Source organism: Urocitellus parryii, chromosome 12 (genome assembly GCF_045843805.1).
Source record: "Urocitellus parryii isolate mUroPar1 chromosome 12, mUroPar1.hap1, whole genome shotgun sequence".
In the NCBI taxonomy this organism is placed as follows: Eukaryota; Metazoa; Chordata; class Mammalia; order Rodentia; family Sciuridae; genus Urocitellus; species Urocitellus parryii.
This window is the reverse complement of record NC_135542.1, coordinates 60,730,733-60,752,306: the sequence shown is the minus strand read 5'-3', so window position 1 is coordinate 60,752,306 and position 21,574 is coordinate 60,730,733. Positions and strand designations below refer to the sequence as shown.

Genomic DNA, 21,574 nt, shown 5'->3' with positions numbered 1-21,574 from the left:
TTGCAACTTTAAGCTGGCCTGAATGACAGATTATTTTGCCTGGGATTAGATACATTTACCTACTTGGTATTGTTACAGAGCTGGGGACTTCCTGGAAACTAAGGCAACGTGAAGACTCCTGTTCAAACCCTGATTCTTGTGATCAACTCAGAAAGATTTCAGAAATGTCACTCAGAGAAACAGGAATGAATTTATTTAAAGAATAGGCAAAGGGAAAGGGATCACTGTAAAAGGAGAATGGGTCGTCTCAGATAGGCGAGGAACAATGTGTCTCTCTTGCACTTCAGTTTTATTGGGGTTTCCATAGAAGTTTCTACAGAGTCCCACATTAGGATGACATCAAGACTTTCAAATCCCCACTGCCAGGACAACTGTAGGTCACCTTGGCCCATGCTGACCAGTCCTAATTGGATTCTTAACCTTAAATTCTTATGGTTAGAAGGAATTACCCTAACCATCTCCTGAGTTTCAGTATCTAGTCACAAAAGTCTCTCCATTCAAGGTAATTTGAGTTCCTCTTATCAACATTACCATGGGCCTGCAATTCTCCTGTAGTTAACAGGTAGTTTGGTGAGGAATGTGACATAACCTGTCCACTCAGACCAGGAAGAGTTGCAGGTAAATTGCTTCTTGGAAAAGAAAGCATGTGGGGGTTAGCACAGTGGACCCATTTTATAGCTTTTTTTCCCTTAACCTCATGTTCCTGTCATTTGCATCTATCTGTCCCCTAACAGTATAATTGGGAATTTATAAATCTAACTATCTGCCTATTCCCATAATATCAAGAAGAAATGCCAACAGCATATTTCAATCAATCTGTAACTTCAGCTGAAATTATAGGTAATTATTAGTTGTTATTTCCACAAAACATTATACTGTATCAGAAATTTACTTGGAAGATTATTGCAAAAAAGCAATAGATCTAAGAAAAGCCACTATATACCTACAACTTACATTTACATCACAGTTAATAATAATGTATCAAGGTTGATCATCTTTTTTTTTCAATAAAAAGATCAATGGTGGTGATGTAGTTCACTAGTACAGTGCATACTTAGCATGTACAAGATCCTGGGTTAGAGCCCCACCCCCAAACTACATACAAGATAAAGTTAGGATCCATATGCTGGTCTAGATGACTACTAAAAAGATCTATACTTACTGCATTTTTTTTTGTCCATTCCTCTATTGTTTCTTTGAACTTTACATTAATAAACAGTTTGGTTTTAAAAGTTTTTTTTTTTTCATTTCATAAGTAACTAGATGTGAAAATCTCCCTAGGGTAAAAACCTTATCCCTGAGACAGAACCACCTTTAAACATATGAGGAATATACTTTGCTTAACCTTTCTTTAGTAATTACACCACTTTCAAATTATCTGCTGGAGGCAGAGTAAAACAAAAGTCAAGTCCTGCCAGGAGTGGTGGTACACACCTGTAATCTCAATGACTTCAGGAGGTTGAAACAGGAGGATCACAAATTCAAGTCCAGCCTGAGTAATTCAGTGACACCTTGTCTTAAATAAACAATAAAAAGGTCTGGAGATGTAGCTCAGTATATAAAATACCTTTGGCTCAATCTTCAGTAACTACAAAAATATATAAATAATAATAGTACTATTATTATTTTGCTGATAAGCAAGCTGAGGCACCAGCAACTACCAAGTCATTTACCCTGAGGGTCATCCAACTAGGAAGTGGAAAATGTCACCCTTAACATCCTGTGAGGAAACTCCCTGGATGCACCTAGCTGAATGCTAAAGATTCAGAAAGCATCAACAAGGACATGAAGGAGAATGCTGACTGGGCAGAGATGTCCATAGGTGAAATATGACTTCAGAATCATGAAATTTAGCTGCGGAAAAAACTAGAATCAATGGAGCTGGTATTTGTTTTAAATAACTACAATTATAAACAAATAGTTTAGGCTATGTTTGAATTTTATATCACTATAAAATCAATGTGCTTTTACACCAATAATTTGAAAAATGACACTAATTAAAAATATTGAAATACAAAAGTAATAACCAGAATACTTCTTGCCTTAAGTATAATTTCAAAGATTGTATGAAGTCATTTACATATCTTTTTAATTTTCGTCAGTGTAATTACTTCTATTATAGAATAAAAATACAATAATTAAGAATTTCACTGAGCAAACTTCAGAGCTCTAATATTTTAATACTCAGTGCAAAGTACTGTTAATGTTACAATGTTAAAATTTTAAGGCAGTAATACCAGAAAATTAGACTTATTTTAATATAAATTACTGGCATCTAAAATTAGTACTTAATCCAAGGTTACAGAATCGTCTAGTAAAATGAGAATTCTAGTGAAAAGATAAATCATAATGTTGCTAAAGAAAACTAGAACATGAAAATATACTTTCTGAATAAAATTATTTCATTTTCAAATTTTAATTTTTAGACATGAAAATTATGCTTTACCACATAACTATAATAATGCTTACAGTACATATCTAGTGTGTGTGTGTGTGTGTGTGTGTGTGTATATATATATATATATATATATATATATATATGTATATATATTCCTGTAATTCATCAGCTGATCCTTAGTGGAAAAAGTATAAAATGTCCTGATAAACTCGGAATATCAATGAAGACTTTTGCAGTAAGGTTAAAGAAAAATTAATGTCTTATAGACCAACCTGAGGTTTAAGTTTCCCAAGGGAACTGTCCTGAGACCTTGAATAAGTGATCAGATTCTGATGCGACCCAGAAAACTCGGTTTACTTTCAAAGTGAATTCTACTACTCATTGTCATCACCTTTTCATGGTTTTACTTAGTTAGAATTTATTTTAAATTTAGGGATCCCTGGCGTTTGGCTTATTTGCAAATGTCAGTACTGATATCCTGGCCTTCGTTTTTGTGCCAAACAGGCAAAGAATCTGCATTTCAGGGGGGGAAAGAAACGCAAACAAAACGCAACGCTGGCGCTAGGCGGCGAGGAAAGATCCGCCACCGCGTTGAGCGCCCGGCTTGTCTCTGCTGGAACTTGGCGGCTCGCAGGGACCCGCCGGGCTGCGGGGAAATGGTGCCCACTCCCCCGACCCTGGGGTTAATGCGTGGAAAGGCCGGCCACTTCCAGGACGCCGCTTCTGAGGCATGAGCTCCGCAAAAACTGCGTTTGGAAACCCGAGCCCAAGGTTCTCCTGCTTCAGGAACAGACAGCAGCCAGGCCCAAAATAGCGACCCCGGAAGTGCAGTCGCCGCTGCCGGAAGTACTGCCGCTGCCTCCCCACGTCCCCGACAGCGTCGGCCCCGGTCCGCCCAGTTGCCCCTTCCCCTCTTCCGTACGCACCTGCGTTCGCTACGCGGAGCTGTCTGCGGTCCGCCGGCCGCCTACCCGGGCCTGCGGGCGGGTGGGGAGCAGCCGGCAGACGGCGGCGCCCGTGGGTCCCACGGTTCAGCACCGCGCCGCCGTGTCCTGACCCAGAAAGTCTAGGCGCCGGGGGAGGAGTCCGTGGCTGCTCGGCCCGCGGCTCCCGCCTCCGCCCGCCCGGACTTCTCACCCGGGACGGGCGCCCCGCGTGCTTTCCACCAGAGTGGAAAGTGGCGCTCCGCCCAGCCTTCACCCGCACAGTACCTTGCGGCTCCAGTCACTTCGTCCCCTCTCCTGACTTGCCACCCGAGTTCAGGGCCACCGCGCCTGCTCCCCGGCGTCCCCTTCTGCCATCACTGCCTCCAAACTCACCCCGACTCTGCTTCCTTCCAACTCCCAAACCTTCCCCCCTCTCCCCGGTGTTGTCCCCTTTTTGGCATAACCTTGAACCCTATTCTGCATGGCAAACAAACGTCACAGTTTGCATCTATTGCAAATGGTGTCCACAGCCCCTTTTCCTTAACTTCACTGTAACTCACATTCTTTTTTAATGAGCAAAATTCCCAATCTCTTCGTCCTTGCACCAGTCCAAGTCGCCTTTAGATAAAAATCACTTATCTTCTCAAATGACCATGGTTCAAGGTTCTGCCCAACTTCAGTTTCTGTGGTTTGTAAAATGAGAATAATATGGCAAACTGTTAAATATTGCTCACACGCCCCTTTTGTATTGCCCTCAACCTTCAGCATTATTGATTTAAGCTTAGACTTGTATTGAAAACTTATTTTAATTACTAAATCCCCCACCAATATACTGAACAGAATAAAAAATGGGTACACTCCTGTTTATAAAAACAAAATCCAAACTTCCCCATAAGGATTCTTCAGAAGACTGATTGTACAATCCGTATTCACAGATGGAAATTGGGGATTGTATGTTTATGTAATTTATTTTTTAGCTTTAAGCAAACTGCATTGAAGCCTAGCCACATTTTATTTAAAGAGCAGGCTAATATTTATGCTCTCAGATTCCAAACTAGTAAAACATTTCTTTACAGGGAACCACTTTAACTCCTGTTTTATTATGGTTTGCAAAGAAAATTTCCATCTAATGTCAGTATTTTCTTTATTTAACCAGAGTACAGTATAATGTAAACCTGTGTGGAGTGATAGTTTCTTCTTTAGAGATTTAAATACAAAAGAAACTGTACTCTCTCTTCAGTAATACTAGGATGGTTTTTTTTTTTTGTTTGTTTGTTTGTTTTGTTTTGTTTTAAAGACTTAAAAGACAATTTAAGCATTTCCAGGTCACTGCTGCAGCCTCTCACACAGCACAAAAGAGGCTTATAACAAAAATATGGAGTGCAGGCTGAGGGATTGTGTCAACTCTTCTCTGAGAGGGAAATAGGGATGCCAGCTGATACTTGATCTTCAAGTATGGAGAAATAATTGGAGTTTTCCTCTTTTCCTATATAACATCTGTTCCTGCCTCCTAAATACCTATGATTCTATTCCTTAAGCAGTAAAATTATCTGAGGGGTAGAAACTCAGAAACTGATAGCCATTATACATGGCAAAGTTAAATAGCAAAGAGTCATTGTCTTGGTCAGGCACTGTAGTAGGAGTGACAAAATATGACTCTACCCCTAACAGGAGTATTTGATCTAAAAGGAACATCTAAAGAAAAATAAAAACAAAACACTAAGAATCTCAGGTTGCTGTTACTCATCACAACCAACACAGCATTACAAACATTTGTCAGGAATGACTACTGGCCCTTCTGAGTTTGTCTCACCTCCACGTCTAATTTTCCCCCTTCCATTTCCGCCAGCCTATATCCTGTACCTACAACCAAGCTACCTGATCTTCCCTTCACAAGCTGTGTCCTTTTCATACTGTCCTTTGTGCTTGGAATACCCTGCTCCTTGCCACCTGTTAATTCATCTACTTTGATCTGCTTCCCTGGAGAAGGTACTGTGCACATTTCCCTTGGCCCCTTAAGAAGTATTTATTCATGCCTCATTGAAACTTTTGTGCAAAGATATGGAATTTAAACAAATGCAACGCCCCCACACATACTGTTCTTCAGCATGCGTCACATACACTGTGTAATTTCTGCTCACCAGTGACTACTATGTCCATGACACTGTGCCCATCTTCAAGGCAAGGAAGGAGGCAATATTTAACTTTATCTTCCCAGCGCTTTGGCACAACCTGTATTCTCTTTGTAGTGGGTAAATATTTGAAAACATTTCTTTGAAAGTAATATATACTCTTGAGGGGAAAACACTCAGAAAATTCATAGTCCTTCAGGTAGTAGTAGTGTGTCAACGACTTACATTTTGCTTTGTTATGTTTTTGTTTCTGGGGTTGTATCTGAATAGTTCTATTTCTAGGAGGCAATTAATTTAGTTTTTGACCTCCAACAGCTCCCAATATACCACATAGTTAACTTTCTGTATTATAATTCCTTGTTTATTTCTAAATCCTTTAATCACCTATCAAATGACCAAGTGAACAGATTAAGGGAAAATGAATTGTTTAGTTTGAAGGCAATCCAAAGTTTTTTTCTCCACTTCCTTGAGAAGATAGTCTTCTTTTTGTTAGAAATTTGATATGAGTTTTACTTTAAAGCTTAAGGATTGGTAATGGTCGGATAATACAACTTACAATCCAGGGTGATTTATTTATTTCTTTTGCCTTCCAGATTTTTAAATTTATAGCCCGAATTTCTTAATTTGAAAGCTAAGGGATGAACCCTGAATATAATTAGCACCACTATGTAACCACAAACTCCTACCTCAAAACAGCAAAATTAACTCAATTTATCTTAAGGAACTACTTTATTGCTAAACAGGTGAAGAAATTATTTTTAAAATTAATTAGAACAGCATAACCTCTCTATTGAGAGAGTTTCAAAGAGATGTGCTGGTGGCGGGGTATCCACAGGCTGAATGTACAGGCAAAGAACCAGGGAGGAGTAGGAGTCAATCAGGTGTAACTGAAGCCACAGTCAGGCCTGCAAACAACAGTAGCAACAGCCATAGCAAGAACATCTGAGTCTTATTCCCACTTCTCCCACTTCATCTATATGAATCAGTCTACTCCATCTTCTCAATAGTCCAATGAGGAGAATAACATGACTGGTAAGGAAATGGAGGCTTTGAGAGGTGAAAAACGAGTCCCACACCAAGCAGTGAACCAGTTTTAGAGGCAATTAGTAAACAACTGTGTCTGAAAACCTTTCACCACTCCCAGCAAGCTCCGCCTACGCAGCCAGCCCTTTCCATCTTTGATGGAGCACCCGAAGGGACTATTTCCCTCACATGACACACATGTCTGTGTCTTCCACTTCAACTACCAAGGACTCAGCCTTCACTGCTTCGGTTGGAAGAGGAACCAGACCTTCAGCTCAGAGTACTTACTTCATGGAGCATAATCCTCAGGGCCATGCTTTCTAAGCCACTCTGTGCCCGCCATATTCAGGTTTGGCTAGGCAAAGAGTTTGGGGGAAAATTGTTTAAAAAATTAGGAGATCTCTAAAATACAAGAAAATTACAAATTATTTTTTTCTGAAAAGATTATCATGACTAAATTGGACCTTATAAGAGAAAAATGCTTTATATGAAAAACATATGAGGATATGCTTATTGTTGAATATTTCTGTAAGACCAATTAGTGCAAGAAATTATTAATCACTTAAATATGATAAAATTGTTTGCCCTAAACTAAATAAATAAAAATGGTAATTTAGAAAGATATATATGAAAGATAAGTTAGTAACAATATGTATGCAATATTACTTAGCAGTTGAAAGTTAAATCAATTTATTACAAATACAGCTATCTTATTAAGGTATAGAATTGTTAGGAACTTTCTATTTTGTTAAAAATTCTGGCTGTGTTTGATGAAGAAGTAGTCACTTTTAGAAAAGCATATATAGTACCTTCTCGGATTGATACTAATCTTGCTCAATGGTTATCAACAGTTTTTCTGTGACATTTCAAGACAAGAACAAAGTTTCTTCAGAAATCGCAGAAGTCACATTCTTACATTGAGTTTTGGTAGTCTGTTCAAAGAACAGCCTTGGATACACTCCAAAATGAAATTCAACAGATGCAGAGTAAAGAGTAACTTTGCCCCTCCCTCATTCTTTCTTTATCTTGAGAGAAAATGTTCAAGGACATCCTTGACAGTATACACATTAACTTCACAAACTAGGTCAATTTTATAGCAAATTAAAAGTAAAATGGAATGTTCATCAGACAAACTGTTGTTATAATACATGTAAGCAAAAATTAGTTAAAATTTAAGAAATTATTTGTAGATAGAGCCTCTTGGTATATAAATAAATCTATACAGTAAATCCACTTTCAATGTTGCTATAGAAACACATTAACTAACTAACCATTGTTAAAACTTTTTGCATTTTCTAAAACTGCATTCCTATCATTATAATTAAGACATGTATTTAGATCCTCCTTGGGAGAAATGAATCTAGAAAAAGATAGAAACTGAAATTCACCACTATAATGATTTTAGAAGAAAGCCTGTCTCATAAAACTATATCTTTATATCTATATCTATCTATGTATGTATCTATCTACATATATGTATGGATATATATTAATCTATTACAGATGGATATATATAATAATTAAGTTTGAATAATTTGGATATTTATATACAGAAATGCAGTAAGACTTTATGGAGTGATAGTACAATAGTTTAAATGATGTTCATAAAATGATGTTCTTTAATTATATATATGTATATATATGGAGAGAGAGAGAGAGAGAGATCCAACATAGTTCTAGTATTTTTGTTTAGAACAAGGGCTTTTCTTGTAATGACTTTACATTATTTCTCTTAGCATCAGAATCCTCACATTTCTCAAACAGAGAGGTTAAGAAGAAATCTTTCTTGCAGCACAAGCAGTGTAACCTCAGGAGTATCTTATTTAAGAAATGGGAAACTGTTAATAATCTAGTTTGAATAATTTGGATATTTATGTACAGAAATGCAGTAAGACTTTATGAGAGTGACAGTACAATAATTTCAATGATGTTCATAAAATAGTTATCTATGAGAATACAGCTTTAGACATCAAAATGCTTTCGTTTTCCTTTGCTCTAAATGTTTGCAATTATGAGATATGATCACAAATAGGCAGCAATATTTTCTCCCCTTTTGAAGATGTAGAAATTATAAAATAATACAATGTATTAGAATACATTCTCAACTATGGCTGGGGTTAAAGTTTCAAGGCATCAAACATCTAAATGAAAAAAATGGAATTAGTAATTCAAATACTCTAGTATCACCAAATATCCTTACTAAAAACACTTCCAGTAATGCTGCCTCCTCTTTTGTGTTTCTAACATCCTTCCCTACCAAAAGCTTGAAGAGTTTCCTCTCTCAGGATTCACTCCCTGACGTTCTACCCTTGAACAGAAACTACTAAAGCTGCTCTAACTACTAAAGGTCAAAGTCTCCTGGTTTCCCAAACTAGGCTTTGATCTCTTCGAATCGGCATTTCTCAATCTCAGTGCTCTTGACCTTTTTCAACCAGAAAATTATTTGCTGAAAGGCAAATTCTGTGCTGTCAAATGTTTAGTAGCATTCTTGGCCTCTACCCATCAGTTGCTGACAGAGCTATAAGTCAACATGTAACTTCAGAGAAGCTGAATCCATAAGTAACAGTCAATAGTATAAACACAGGTCCATTCTTCTAGAAAATGAGATAATGCTTGGGTAGGACAGATAATTAAATAATTAAATGATGCTTTAGTTTTGGAAGAATATGCTGCAGTTCTTAATTTCTAAGTGTCTAATTTTTCTTAAAAGCATGGGCCATATCTTACTCTTTTTTGACCTCAGTATTTGACATTCATCACTTTTCAACTAGAAGGTTTGGCAAGTTTCCCAAATGTGACCAGCCTATATGATTACATTTATTTTTAATTGGCTGATGTTGCATAAGATAGCTTACAGAGGAAGAAGACCCATTCATTGGAGAACATGGAATTGTAAGGAAGCTGAGAAAGGAGAAATGAAGTTTCCAAGAATAAACAGAAACTTTTGACTTCACATTTGCAATCTAAATTTTGCTAAAGCCAGTCCTGTTTATTAAGCTAACTTTTCTCATCAGAATTTATTATCTAGTATTTGGAATTATTTCTCAATATGTATACAGTACTTTAAAATGTTTTCGTGTCACAAGTTCTGCTTTGCAAGGTCTACTAAATATTTTAGAGAGTATTTGTAATCAAGATGGCAAACTAAAAGATGGGGTATTTCTGTGCATATAAACCAACTGGATTGATTGCTGATTGTTAGCTCCTTTGACCACCAAGCCTTGGATTTTTAGTAATGAGATGGGGCCCAAGAAATTTCAGTTCAAGAGTGTCCCGAACAGATGCTGCATGGGCCACTCTTTGAGAAACATTGCATGTAACCATGTAGTTGGTGATCTACTGATGAATTTCTAAAGTAAAAAGGAAATCAGGAGGGTTCGCTGTTGAATATGTTCTTCATTCATTTTTAGCGTTTTTATAAAAAAAATAGTTAAAAGTTCACGTTGAAGGGACAAATGCAGTTCTAATTTTGGAACTTTATTAGAGTTCTTCCAACAATTTTTTTTCCTCCCAAATAGAGTGTTATGGTTTGAATTTCCCCACCAAAACTCACATTGAAATTTAATCCTCATTGTGAGGTATTAAGAGGTGGACTATCTACTTCTCAATCATAAGGCTCTGCTGTAAAGTACGGATTAAACCATTCAGGATGCTCATTTCTGATGTTCAAGGTAGCAAGCTTAGGCTCAGACAGTGAGGGCCCAGAAAGGTAAGACACTGCTAATTAATTTTTAATGCACAAAATAAGAAGTTCAGTTTCAGTTTCCTCATTGTGCATTATTTATTTAACTTGGAAAATAAAACTTTTAAAATATTAAAGAATAAAAATGTTATCCTTTATTAATAAATAATTAGAAAAACACTGGTTGCTTGTAGAGATGCGAAGTTTTTGTGAAATGTCTTCAAACTTTTGAACTTACGCATTTTCATTTCCATCTTTGTTTAGCATGCATTTCAATTTACCTCCAATTATGTTCAGTCCACTGCTTTTATAGGAGATGCAGTTTGTTCCCATCTATGCTTTAAGATTCTATAGTGTATGTAAATTCACAGACTTGGAGTTAGAAAGGGCTCAGGGAAGTCCCCTAGACTTTCAAACATTTTGGCACTTATATTCCTGGGGTTCTGTAAATGAAGTGAGAGGCCTTGTAGTGGGTAGACGTGTTTGTAACCTTTACCACTGTGACTTGGGAAAAAAATCTGTTGCATGTGTGTGGGAGCACTTTCACTTTCAAATGAAAGTTTGGGACCCCTGACAAGGAACTTTTAAGTTTGCAGGTTCAAAACACTTGAGCAATTGCAAATTTGCTTTCCAAAGTATTGCCTCAATTTCTAATAATTATTATCACAAAAAGTAAGAGTCTTGAAGTATTTTTCAAGAATAAAAGAATAATAAAGTTTGACAGCCTTTGAACTTACACTTAAGATAAGAAAGGTCTGCATTTATTATGTGAATCACTGAGAAAGCATTCTCAAGATTACAGCTCAAAGGAACAAGCCTCTTTGTGGTTTGTGTGTGTGTGTTGGTGGGGGAGGTGGTGTTTATCCATCCAGAACAGTTGGAAATGAGTGGTTTAAGACTGATATTCTAATTTTCTGAAATCATCAGATCACTGAAGTAAATCACATGGGGAATAATTATTGAGAATTGTGGTAGAAAGAAGCAAAATGTAGAGAAAGAAAATCTAGGTGAAAAAGGGATTACAAAAAATGATACAGAGGCTTCCCACCATGTCTACATGTGTGTTTACATCAAAGTACTCATGATAATAAATATTTTATTTGATTTGTCATGGTATTATGCAAAAGCCATCTGAAACATGACAAACTGGATGCCAGAGAAACTTGTATCATAAGCAGAACTAGAATTGGAAGCAAGGCACTGAGAGGATGATACTGAGTAGGCAGAATAACAGAGAGTAAGGCTTGTGAGTCCTCAGAAAGAGCAAAGATACCAAACCAGATCATTCCTGCTTTACTCAGATTATTGATGGGCCCTTTCCTGAAAACAAGAAGTGCTGAGAAACCTACCTTCTCAGTTGAAAGAATGAGAATGATATGTGCAGGAAAATCCTGTGCTACTTATACCCAAAGGAAAGATGAGAGAAATTATTTCTCAGCAGGCATTTCTGGGAACTGTTACCTGAATCATAACAGGTCCCTGGAGGAGTATGATTTATTTATTTAATAAATTAAATTAATCTAGTTTTACAATATAATAAGGCTAATGAGCAAGTTCTGGGATTGCTTGCATTTTGAATCAAGAAGAAAAACATTACTGAATATTAAAGACAAGCCTATTTGCATCACAATTCAAAAATATTTTATTAATAAAATAATTCAATATTTAGATTTATTTCAAAGTATATTGAGTTAAAGTGTTCCATCCTCTCCACACCATCTCAAACTCTAAAAGTCAACACTGTTGATAAGATTTATGATATGAAATATTTTTGCATCTTCCCAGAGGGATGTGTTAAACATACTACTTAAAATATACATATTTTGCATCTTTTTTCACTTTATATATTAGAGGTGTCATTTCATGTCAGCCTCATTTTTTTATAGACTCAGTATTTTATTATGAGGATATTCAAGTAGCTTCTGAACTAATAGACATCAAAGTTATCTTCAGAGAAAAAAAATGGCTCATTGTAAGAATATTATGAAAAAGAGAAATAAAATCACTCTCTGTCATCTAGGAACAGATCTGAAGCAGTAGACCTTAATAAACTGATCAGATGCTGGCAGGTAATCCTTACATTTTCCATAAGCATCTCACAGAATATCCAATTTAGACAAGGACACTACCACACAAAATAGCAAATGCCCACCTCCCTTGTTGGGTGTTAGTTAATTCCTTACCAGTTGTAACTTTTCCTAACTGTTGTCTGCCCTACCTACACATAAAATTTATTGAGATATGCAGTTGTGGAATTGCTCCCTCTTTCTGACAGCACACAATTTAAGAGAATTCTATAGACAATCTCTAAAATATTCTAACCAAATCTCAAATACTGTAATGTGTTCATTCTAATACCCTCCTCTCGAGACACCTCCAAGTGAAGTACAGGTGTGTTCTTAGTGATCTGTGTTGGAGGATATTGACAGATTCTTTAAATGTGTAAGTAATGTTTTTATAAACTAGGATAGATGTTCAAAATTGTGCCCTCCAAATGTTGTACAATATCTAGAGCTCAACCACAGCTTTTTGTTGATTGTTAGCCATTGCTTATGGTTATGTACATTTCCTTTGTTATAATAACATTGATTACAATTAATCGGGTACTTTTAAAAAGTGATTTCCATAAGCAACTTGTTGTCAGTACTGTTGTAAATTCTATTAGTTCCATCTTAGAGCTGAAAAAATAGTTGATTAAAGGTTATGTAATCTGTGCAAAGTCACATGGTAAGGAAGTGCTTGGGCAGAGATTTGAGCAATCTGGCTCCAGATCCCTATTGAGAAACATGAAAGAAGACTGTAATAACTGAAAAGGCACACTGTGTCCTTGCACACAAAGATTCACTGTTTTAAGATGCTATGTTTTCTTATATTAATCCACAAATTTTTAACCGCAAGCAGGCCACTTTCAAGTGCTTGACCAAATGATTTTAATATTCAAATGGAAAAACAAACATGTAAGAGTGACCAGAAAGTCGGTATTAGAATCATGAAATTGACTAGCTCTCCTAATTATTAAAATTATTATAAAAGGATATAACTATACAGAACCAGTGCAGGGATCATGCAAATAATGGAAGAGACTAGAACCCAATTTTATCTACCTGTCTATCTATCTATATCTATATCTATACACACACACACACACACACACACACACACACACACATATATATATATATATATTTCTAATGACATATATCATTAGAAATTAATGAGAAATAGAGGAATTATTCATAAAATAGTGATGTGATTAGCCTTAAGGGAAGAATTATAGTTGGTTATCTATTTCACTACAACAGATAATTATAGATGAATAAAAAATTTAACCATAACAAGTTAAACCATATAGGTACAAAAAACATTTTATTGTATCTGGCTTCTTTCATTTAATGTAAAAATTTCAAGATTCAGTCATGTATCTGTACTTTATTTCAACTTATTGCCAAATAATATTCTATTGTGTGGGTGTAACACATTTATCTATCATCAGTTAATGGATATTTGGGTTATTTCTGCCTTTTGGTTCTCATAAATAATGCTATTGTGGATATTCATTTTTGTGTGGGTGAATAAAATTTTGTTTGGGTTTTTCATTTTTAAACATCCTTTAAATAAAAAACAACTTTATTAAGGAATAAGTTATATGCCATAAAATTCAGCCATTTTAAGGAAAGAAAATCAGTATGTGGAAGAGATATCTATACTCCTGTGTTTATTGCAGCACTATTAATAACAGCCAAGATATGGAATCAACCTCGCATGCCTGGATGGATGCATAAAGCAAGTGTGGTACTTATATACAAGGTAATATTCAGCCATTAAAAAAATGAAATTCTGTCAGTGGCATCAATGTAGACTAACTTGAAGGACATTATGTTAAGTGAAATTAGTCAGACAGAAAAAGACAAATACTGCATGTTTTCACTTATTTGTGAAAGCTAAAATGTTGATCTCATTGAAGTAGTAGAGAGTAGAATAGTGACTGCCAGAAGCTAAGAATGGGGAAAAGGTAATTGATAGAACATGGCTAAAGGGTACAGGGGTATAGTTGGATAGGAGCGGTAACTTCTATGTTCTGTGTAGCACAGTAGGCTAACTATGCTTGACACATTTAACTGAATATTTCAAAACAGTAGAGAAGATTTTGAACGTTTCTAACCGAAAGACATAATAAATATTCAAAATGATATGCATGTGAGTTATCCTGATCTGATCATTACACAATGTATACGTGTATTGAAATACCACACTGTACTCCATTACAAGTAGATGTGTCAGTTAAAAAAAATGAAAAAAATACAATTCTCAACAAATGTTTTTATCTATGCAATTTTCCTTCTTGAGGAGATATTTTAGTTTAGATTAAACATTATTAATTTTCCCATCCAAAAAAAAAAAAAAGAAAGAAAGAAATCTAACAGCTGGTCGCACATCTGTAATACCAACTACTTGGGAAGGTTGAGGCAGGAGGCTGTGAATTAGAGGCTAGCCTAAGCAACTTAGTGAGACTGTGTCTCAAAGATGAAAAGCAAAAAGGGACATGGATATAGCTCAGTGGTAGAGTGCCTCAGGGTTTAATCCCTAGTACACACACACACACACACACCAAAAAAAAAAAAAAAACTGTAGTCAATATTTGTCCTTTCTGAATCTAGGTGTGATTAAGGCCAGAAAAAGATTTTGGAAAGACCATAAAGTGAAGCAAGGATTTATCTAATCCATTGCATAATTTTCAGAACTCTAAAATTTAAACATTTTCCCTTATCTCTGGGGGGAATTGTCCTTTACTTAACACATTGTAGTACTTAATAACTTTGTCTTGTTTCAGCTGTCAGAGGATTAATTCTGCCCCTTGCTTTCTTTAAGCTCACTGAACTGTAGAGGAGCAAAGGAAATTATGGCAAGTTTGGTGAGGGGAAAAAAAAAAAAAAACACCTTAAATGGAGCTGAAATCAAGTCATTAATTTATTTCAAAACATTTTTGTAAATGTTAGTGTGACAATATAGTTAGTGTAGCTGTCTTTAAATCCTCAACCTCACTCCCTGTTACCTCCAGAGATAACCAAGGCATATCACACCTGAATTACTATGGACCTTGGCCCTCATTTAGCTGTGTGCTTCTGTCTGACAGCTGGAACCAACTATATTCAGCATGAACTCCTTTTCCTCCAAAAGGTAAACCACACAAATCCCTTACTTTGGTTTCCTCTTGGTCTTCTAGAGGGGAGTGAGCATCCTCTGAAATCACAACGTATGTGATTGCTTTTCTTTTATTTTTTTGACAATATTTAATTTTGAACTCTACAAGATTTTTAATTAAATGTGAAGATTGTATACCAAGGAAACATTTCACACACTTGATATGTTGGAATTAAATATCCATCTTATAAAAACACACCAAACTTTCCCAGCTTGCCAGGTGCATGTTTACAGCTCCCCAGTCTCCCTTTTTTGTATCCTTTGCCCCCTACAGTACTCTGACCCATTGAAAGCTGACCCTCTAAAACAAGTTGACCAATCCTCTGTAGCCATCCTCTTGCCTCCCTCTGTCCCTGTCCTTCCTACATCACTGTGCTGGTTTTCCACGTGGCACTTGTGTCTATTTTTCCTTCTGGGTCCACACTATGAGGGCTGAGTCTGGTTCTCCACAGTTATGTTATTGATACTCATTACTGACTCTTGTGCATGTTATCTATGGAATAATTAATTGTTGAATAAATGAATGAATGTTTACATTATGTAAAAGATTTTGGTGCAAGTCTATGACCAAAGGCTGTATGTTTTTAAAACTAAGTTATATCTAGTATCCACTGAGCACCTCGTATGTGCGAGGCATTATTCTGGGATCTGGAACTATAGTGGAGAACAAGGCATACAAAGTTCTTACTCTCAGGGCAATGGCATTTTTTTCAAGACCCAGGAAAGCCCCTCATCAACAAAGAATTATCAGGCCCAATGTGTCTATAGTGCATAATGTATAAACATAATCTTTTTCCTTTTATCATTGAAGGCCCCAAAAGTTGTACTGTGGAAAATATGCATTAAAGAGGAATTTTAGGAATAAGAAAGATATCATGATCCTTGAAATCACATACTATTGGACACCAGTCATTGAAATATACCTTCCTGATTTTTTAAATGAAGATTTTAATATAAATATATTCCATGGTATGACTGTTGGGGCCTTCAGTGAGTAAAAGGAAAAAGATTATGTTTACATTACATAAAAGATTTTGGCGCAAGTCTATCCCCAGAGGCAATGACATTCTTGTGGGGGAAGAGACAAGGGCAGAGAGCTCTCCTGCATCTGCTTCTTAATTGCTTTCAGCTCAAACAATTCTCACACTAAAAGTATATTTTGATGCCATATTTTGGTTTCCATAATATTAAGGAAAAAACCCCTGATTTTTGTCAAATCAAAATTATTATGCTTCTGGATAATATTTGATATAAAGAATGCTGACATCCACCTTAGCTTTTAGGGATGTTTTAGTCAGTTTTTTTTTTTTTTTTTTTTTTTTGCTATTGTGACCAAAAGACCTAACAAAAACAATTTTAGAGTAGGAAAAGTTTATTTGGTGCTCATGGTTTCAGAGATCTCAGTTCATAAATGGCCAACTCCATTTCTCTGGGCCCAAGGTGAGGCAGAACATCATGGTAGAAGGGTGTGGAGGAGGAAAGAAGTTCAGGACATTGCAATAAGGAAGAAGAGGTGATGGAGAATGGAGAGACTGTCTATCAGTATTGGGTAACCAGTCAGTCAAATTTGGGACTCTTCCCCTCCCCATTCACTGTCTTTCCTTATCCCTAGGAGTGAGCTGAGCTCTCAGGTAGGTTATAGGTGGTGTGGCTGTGTGTTTTTCCCCACTTGCTTCCCAAGATGGGAGTGTGTTTCTACTCCCAACTCTCACCTGCAGTTCTGTCTTTAGGTTTATGCTCCCCTAATACCTGTGGTCATTTCTATGGCCTTCTCTTTCAAGGTCTAGCATTTTATTTTTTTTTTTCTGGTCTCAACCACATATCTTTTCATGGTCTCTGTTTTTAAGGCTTTTTGACACCTTCACTCCCCAAACCCATCCATAGGGGCTTGAGGAACTCTTGCTTCCCTAGGTAGGGTATAAAGAACTTTCTGAGAAAAGTAGGCCCTATTCATAAAAATTATGGTGATATCATTAAGCATAAACATCTAACAAAAAATTTCCTAACCATGAACTCTTGCAAAATCCCCAATTGATTTTTCCAAAGTTGCATGCAAGTTGTGATTATGATAGTGCTTCCAACAGTACAAATGCTATTTGATCCTCATTTCTTAGATAAGGGAGCAAAGTAGGAGATAAGATAATGATGCCTTGAGGAAGAGGTTTGTTTTCAGTGGCTTTCCCTCCTGGGAGCCTTACTGACTTTAGGGATTTAAATTATGCCTCATCGTTCTATATATAATTGAAAACTTGGGACTTGATAGGTTTTAATACTCAGGCTGAGCCAGCTTTAGTTTTTGCCAGTGAACTTTGCATATAAAACATACAGCTTCTGAAATAAAAATCTGCTGAATACTAACTACCCCTATGTTGACTCAGCACCACCACCAAACCTCACATGGAATGTGGGTCATGCGTTAAACTGAAGTCTCTAGTTTAAAAAAAAAAAAAAAAACATGGGAAGAAGAAGCTGATAGATATGGTTTCACCAATTCCAAGTATATTTTTTTCATGAAAGTTTTAAATGGTGATGGTTTATGTTTAAACATGCCTTCTTTTAAAATTTAAGTTAAAATGAAGTTTTACTTGGCTGAAAGCATGTTGTTAAAAGAAAAACTTTAGGCAAAATAAACTTAACAGAGTTAATTTGAGTATGAAAGGGTTTGTGAATTGGGCAACACTCAAAACCAGAAGAGGTTCAAAGAGCTCTGATTAAGCAGTGAGAGCAGCAGGCCTTCATATGCTCAATGCAGAAGCAAGATAAGGAAATTTCTTGATGGATTGCTGCTTGGTTTTTGACTTACTTAGTTATGATACAGCAGAAAGTCCCTAGTTAGAGGTTCATGGTGGTTTCTGATTCATCTTATTATTTGCATTGAATTGAGTTTTGGTTTGCTCACACAGGAACCACTGGCATAGAGCCATCTCAGATTAATGGCTAGTATTAATCACTTTAATATTAACTAATGTTAATAATAATAATAATAATGTTAATAATAATGTTAGTGGTAGGGATTGGCACCAGTGGTTTTAGTATTCTGCTGTCTTGATGGAAGAGTTCTGGAAGGAAGACCCATGTTGCTCTTTTGGTCTATGAAATTCATTTACTTTGTGACCTGAAGCAAGTCACTTCATGGAATACTCTTAGGTGAGTCGAAGACCTACTTTGAAGTTATGTCGAGTGATAAAACAGACAGATGTGTTGTCTGAACGATTGGAACTTCTCATAAAGGCAGCAACACAGAAAGATCAAACCTGACTTTCCTATACACTGGTGAAACTGATGTTGACCCATCAGAGATGGAAGAGGCCTGTTAGATCATCCAACTTACCTCTCTCCTTTAGTAAACCAGGAATTCAGAGATGGGCAAGAACTTACCAAAGTCATAAAACCAGAGAGTGCAGAGTTGGGTCTATAACTAAGGATTTATGGTTATCATGGAGTTTCATTTTCCCTAATGTCTACTGTGAATACAGAGTTAATGGTTAAATGTGAGGGAAGTGTGCTCACAGTACTCTCATTGACACTCCAGGCTCCATGTCCTAGAGAAGAGAAAGAAGATTTAAGGAAACTTCTCCAATGAATCAGACAAATGTTGTTTGGGGTTTGAATTCTACCCAAGACTGACATGCTAAGCTTAGTAGAAAACCCAAGAGGAAATGGGAGCTCCTCACCATGAAGGCTTGAATACAGGAGCAAGAAAGACAAGAGCAAGGAAAATAAGGCTCAGGGCAGGAGCAGAGGCCCTGGAAGGGTGCTGCTTTTGTGCACAGAGGTCTCCATGCCAAAGGTTTCTTTGTTCTTTCCCCCTGGCTCCCAAGTTGCTTTTGTAGGTGAAGAAAAAAATTATTTTCTTCTACCCATCTAGAGCCCTATAAATTAGAGTAACAAAATAGAGATTAATAAGAGAAAGCAGAAGTTTATGGGATACAGGAGTGACTCAAAGGGTTGATTTGAGGGAACTGGAAGTGCTATCTAGAACTCGGGCCAATACTGCATCATACCTGAAGACAATGAGCTTTGAGAGAAGTGATGAGGCAAAGGGCTTCCAGAGGCAGCAGATTGTGAAAAGGTTAATATGTGGGACACTAGTGGCGAATAAGAGCCAGTTAGTAAGGTTGGTTCTATAGAATCCTTTGGTCTAGAGTGTAGAGGTCAGGGTCTTGAGGGTCTCAAGGGTCTCAGAGATTGAGAATTGTCCTTTCCTTCCTGTTAGAAAGCAGGAGGATAGAGTTTTTCTTCTGTTCACTTCTTAATTGTCTTCAGCTCAAAATAGTCCTTATTTCAAGGGGGACATTTTGGGGTGGCATCTTCTGTTACCCTTCACTCTGCAGGTTCTTTGAGGGATTCAACTCTTGTATTTAAATCAGGTGATGATGTGACTTCTGATTAGAATATGAAGAGCTTACTGGTTCAGGTCTGAGAGACCATCAATGGACATGGGTGAGACAGTGTCCTGTTTCTTGTGGTAAAAACTGTAAATGGGGCGGAAATGACAGAAGAGAAAGGAAGAAAGGCAGCAGATAAAGAAAAAGGGTGTGAATACTCCCAACGGAGCAGGGGGCAGGTCAACAGGATGGGCAGTGTGATCTCTGGGCTGCAGGTCAAAGATTCCATCCTGTGGGCCAGAATCATGGTGGAGTTGAAGGAGAAGGAAGTTCCAGTAGTATCAAACTGAAGCATTCCCTAGAGGATTCTGGGAGATGGCTGTTAGGAAACGAACCTTTGGGCAATAGGAGCTGCCCAGGGTTCTAAATGACTCTGCCCCCTGAGCTGTAGTCCTTTGAGCCCCACCAGGTCTGAACTTAACAATGAATAATAGTAGTATTTATTATTTGCTTGTATTTATATGAAATGTGATAAGCATGGTTTTTATCTCTGCCTCAGGTGGTAATTGCCACAAACTTTGATTGAAATGTTATCATTCCTACTTTATAGATGAGGAAATAGAAATTTAGAGACAACAATAAGCAGCCCAAGGCCACCAGCATACAATAAGCAAGCAAAGATGTCAACCTGATTTGTGGGGGGCCACCCATGAGCTATACTAAACATTCTCTCTCCACCTTGAGCCAAGAAGGTATTGGTGTGGCTTTGCACGCTGTCTGGGCTGCGTGATGCAGGTGGCCTCCAGCTTCAATCGGCAAAGAAGTTTGCTTTGTCCTAGCTGAGGACCTGGGTATTACTTATTGGGGTTTGACAAGCCCATCCCCTACCTTATTTGGTGAAGAATATTCTATCAAAAATCCTTGTTAATTTCTCTATAAATAAAGGGATTCCGGATGCACTGCTTTCTCTTGCTCTCTCGAATTCCTGCGTGAAAGCAGGACCCTTAAGGTCTCAGAGCTGTCTCACCCCTGCTTTGTGAAAAAAATTACTTCCCTATCCGAATGGTCTTTTCTTCACCAGTCCACACCACGCAGAGGGATCCCAATTCCACCACCTGCACGGGACATGGGCGGTACCAATTTTTATTCCAAAATCATATTTTTAATCATCACACTACACTGCCCTCCACTGGGTGGGTTATAACATCTTAAGGAAGAAACAGGTGTTTGTTTACTCAAGAGGGGTCAGCAGCATGCATAACAGCAGGGTCTAAGTTCAGAATTCACACAGCATCTGGGTTGGGGACAGTGGAAGATGAATGAATAGGAAATCCACACACATGGAATCTGCCCATGGGATCTGGCCTAGATGCCTTTAAGTTACTCCAATTTTTTTTTTTTTTTTGTGTGTGGGTGTACCTGCCCATTCTTAGCATATTATCAGGATCAGAAACTCTGAGAGATGGAGGAGGAGGAATAAGAAAAAGGAAGAGATATTAGGTCAGGTTGTTGGACTTGGGTATGGTGATGAGTAGCAGGAGCTGCGCATGTCCAACAAGGTCCTGGCCTCAGAGCAGTCTTCTATCTCAGGGCTATATTTCTCTGCAGCTTTTTATTCTTGCTCTCACAACAGCCCTGGTCTGGTGGAGTCATAGGACTGGATAGAATCCTTCAGGAGAGACCCTGAGTCTGGTTAGACCACAGATACTAGTTCAAGCAGAACCGGAGACCTGATGATATAGGGACAGAATCTATAGATGGAGGGTCCAGAAGGGGAGGCAGAATGCAGAGTCTGGGGATCTCCATGAGCAGAGAGGACCAGAATCAGGGGGTTAGAGCAGGGAAGAGGAGTTTATGGGTCTAAGACATTTTCACTGCCAGGA

The 21,574-nt window shown here is 37.3% G+C and overlaps 1 protein-coding gene across 3 annotated transcripts in view; it reads right to left on the bottom strand.

Annotated features, from left to right (window-relative positions):
• The window catches only part of Rmdn2 (regulator of microtubule dynamics 2), a 96,879-nt gene extending 93,189 nt beyond the window's left edge, over positions 1-3,690 (bottom strand). The window contains exon 1 of one of the 3 annotated variants that reach the window (XM_026405855.2): positions 3,610-3,690. The gene's annotated coding sequence lies outside the window, so the exon portion shown is untranslated. Of the gene's footprint in view, positions 1-1,434; positions 1,450-3,324 lie in introns of those variants that run through there. The other 2 variants (XM_026405854.2, XM_077791827.1) reach the window with 2 other exon arrangements.
• Between the last annotated feature and the right edge of the window lie 17,884 nt (positions 3,691-21,574).